Here is a 3,483-nt window from a genome sequence, read left to right as displayed (position 1 = left end):
CACCAGGAGACTCGAACCCTAGCCAGCACAGAAGCCTTCCAGCAACTGGCATAACAGGTACGCCTTAACCCACTCCACCACCTGCTCAGACCCTTAAAAGAGATGGTAATTTCGGAGTATTTATACACTCCAAAGATATACCACCTCCCAAGAGCACTAGAGCAAGTGAGGGGTCAATTTTACGTTTTTTCATCCAGTCCCTGTTAATATGGGAGAACACTGTGTCTATGCTTAAGGCACAACTCTCCTAAACACGAGAGTGAAGTATACAACTTTAGAACACTTTCCCACCAGGAGACTCGAACCCTAGCCAGCACAGAAGCCTTCCAGCAACTGGCATAACAGGTACGCCTTAACCCACTCCACCACCTGCTCAGACCCTTAAAAGAGATGGTAATTTCGGAGTATTTATACACTCCAAAGATATACCACCTCCCAAGAGCACTAGAGCAAGTGAGGGGTCAATTTTACGTTTTTTCATCCAGTCCCTGTTAATATGGGAGAACACTGTGTCTATGCTTAAGGCACAACTCTCCTAAACACGAGAGTGAAGTATACAACTTTAGAACACTTTCCCACCAGGAGACTCGAACCCTAGCCAGCACAGAAGCCTTCCAGCAACTGGCTTAACAGGTACGCCTTAACCCACTCCACCACCTGGGACTGGATGAAAAAACGTAAAATTGACCCCTCACTTGCTCTAGTGCTCTTGGGAGGTGGTATATCTTTGGAGTGTATAAATACTCCAAAATTACCATCTCTTTTAAGGGTCTGAGCAGGTGGTGGAGTGGGTTAAGGCGTACCTGTTATGCCAGTTGCTGGAAGGCTTCTGTGCTGGCTAGGGTTCGAGTCTCCTGGTGGGAAAGTGTTCTAAAGTTGTATACTTCACTCTCGTGTTTAGGAGAGTTGTGCCTTAGGCATATATATATATATATATATATATATATATATATATATATATATATATATATATATATATATATATATATATATATATATATATATATATATATATATATATATATATATATATATATAAATTGGTGTATACTGGCAGCAGGTTTTCTTTCAAACATGTTTCATTGAATATGACCACATATTCTGCATTTATTATTTTCTGGTTTAGGGCTTCTATCCCTTTAACTGATGCTAAGAAAATATATATATATATATATATATATATATATATATATATATATATATATATATATATATATATATATATATATATATATACAATCCTTTACACAAATACATATCAATATACATTTTATACCACACGTGATTCAACAAGAGGCTCACAACAGTCACTATACAAGGCACTTTACATCTACGGTGAGTCACACAGTTACTAGTCTTGCTGCACACCCACCCAACTGGGCGGCAGTTTTACACTCATGTGCAGGCTGCTACTACTACAGTAACCAAATGTTGAATACTTGGCGAAGATTCCCGGCAGTACATCATTGTGAATGAAGGACTTACACATTTCTTGGACGCCATTGATAGTGCTATCTCTGAATTCTGTGATTTGTTAACATTCTGTTATATAATGACGCAAAGTATGCGAATAGTTCTGCTGACAGAGTTCACATTAAGTCTCATCTACATCAGCAGATGTTACAAACTCCCAGAGGTACTTGTAACCGAGCCTAAGCCTGACAGTGGTAACATCTAGAGGTCTGCTAACCTTATTGGATGACCAAGACGTAAAACAATGTGGGACTCAACTACATCGACCCGATAGCCCCACCTTCATAAATAATATTGCATGAATATCCACCTTCATGACTATTGCAGCTGACAGCAAGCCTGGCGGAGCCAGCGCCCATCATTTACCATTCCGTGTAACGCTGAACATCTTATCACCATAAGCAAAATTGTCAGGTTGCATAATTTGTCGATTATTTTCATATGTTTGCATTCGCAAGTGTTTTAAGTTGGTGTCAGTACTCTCAGAGTGGGGTGTCATTACTGTCAGAGTGGGGTGTCATTACTCTCAGAGTGGGGTGTCATTACTGTCAGAGTGGGGTGTCATTACTCTCAGAGTGGGGTGTCATTACTCTCAGAGTGGGGTGTCATTACTATAAGAGTGGGGTGTCATTACTGTCAGAGTGGGGTGTCATTACTATAAGAGTGGGGTGTCATTACTATAAGAGTGGGGTGTCATTACTATAAGAGTGGGGTGTCATTACTATCAGAGTGGGGTGTCATTACTATAAGAGTGGGGTGTCATTACTATCAGAGTGGGGTGTCATTACTATCAGTGGGGTGTCATTACTATCAGAGTGGGGTGTCATTACTATCAGAGTGGGGTGTCATTACTATCAGAGTGGGGTGTCATTACTATCAGTGGGGTGTCATTACTATCAGAGTGGGGTGTCATTACTATCAGAGTGGGGTGTCATTACTATCAGTGGGGTGTCATTACTATCAGAGTGGGGTGTCATTACTATCAGTGGGGTGTCATTACTATCAGAGTGGGGTGTCATTACTATCAGTGGGGTGTCATTACTATCAGAGTGGGGTGTCATTACTATCAGAGTGGGGTGTCATTACTGTCAGAGTGGGGTGTCATTACTATCAGAGTGGGGTGTCATTACTGTCAGAGTGGGGTGTCATTACTATGTGAGTGGGGTGTCATTACTGTCAGAGTGGGGTGTCATTACTGTCAGAGTGGGGTGTCATTACTGTCAGAGTGGGGTGTCATTACTATCAGAGTGGGGTGTCATTACTATCAGTGGGGTGTCATTACTATCAGTGGGGTGTCATTACTATCAGAGTGGGGTGTCATTACTATCAGAGTGGGGTGTCATTACTGTCAGAGTGGGGTGTCATTACTATCAGAGTGGGGTGTCATTACTGTCAGAGTGGGGTGTCATTACTATCAGAGTGGGGTGTCATTACTATAAGAGTGGGGTGTCATTACTGTCAGAGTGGGGTGTCATTACTATCAGAGTGGGGTGTCATTACTATAAGAGTGGGGTGTCATTACTGTCAGAGTGGGGTGTCATTACTATCAGAGTGGGGTGTCATTACTATAAGAGTGGGGTGTCATTACTGTCAGAGTGGGGTGTCATTACTATCAGAGTGGAGTGTCATTACTATAAGAGTGGGGTGTCATTACTGTCAGAGTGGGGTGTCATTACTATCAGAGTGGGGTGTCATTACTATAAGAGTGGGGTGTCATTACTGTCAGAGTGGGGTGTCATTACTGTCAGAGTGGGGTGTCATTACTGTCAGAGTGGGGTGTCATTACTGTCAGAGTGGGGTGTCATTACTATCAGTGGGGTGTCATTACTATCAGAGTGGGGTGTCATTACTATCAGAGTGGGGTGTCATTACTGTCAGAGTGGGGTGTCATTACTATCAGAGTGGGGTGTCATTACTGTCAGAGTGGGGTGTCATTACTATGTGAGTGGGGTGTCATTACTGTCAGAGTGGGGTGTCATTACTGTCAGAGTGGGGTGTCATTACTGTCAG

The sequence above is a fragment of the Procambarus clarkii genome, chromosome 49, assembly GCF_040958095.1.
Source record: "Procambarus clarkii isolate CNS0578487 chromosome 49, FALCON_Pclarkii_2.0, whole genome shotgun sequence".
Classification (NCBI taxonomy): Eukaryota; Metazoa; Arthropoda; class Malacostraca; order Decapoda; family Cambaridae; genus Procambarus; species Procambarus clarkii.
Note: the sequence above shows the minus strand (reverse complement) of the source record.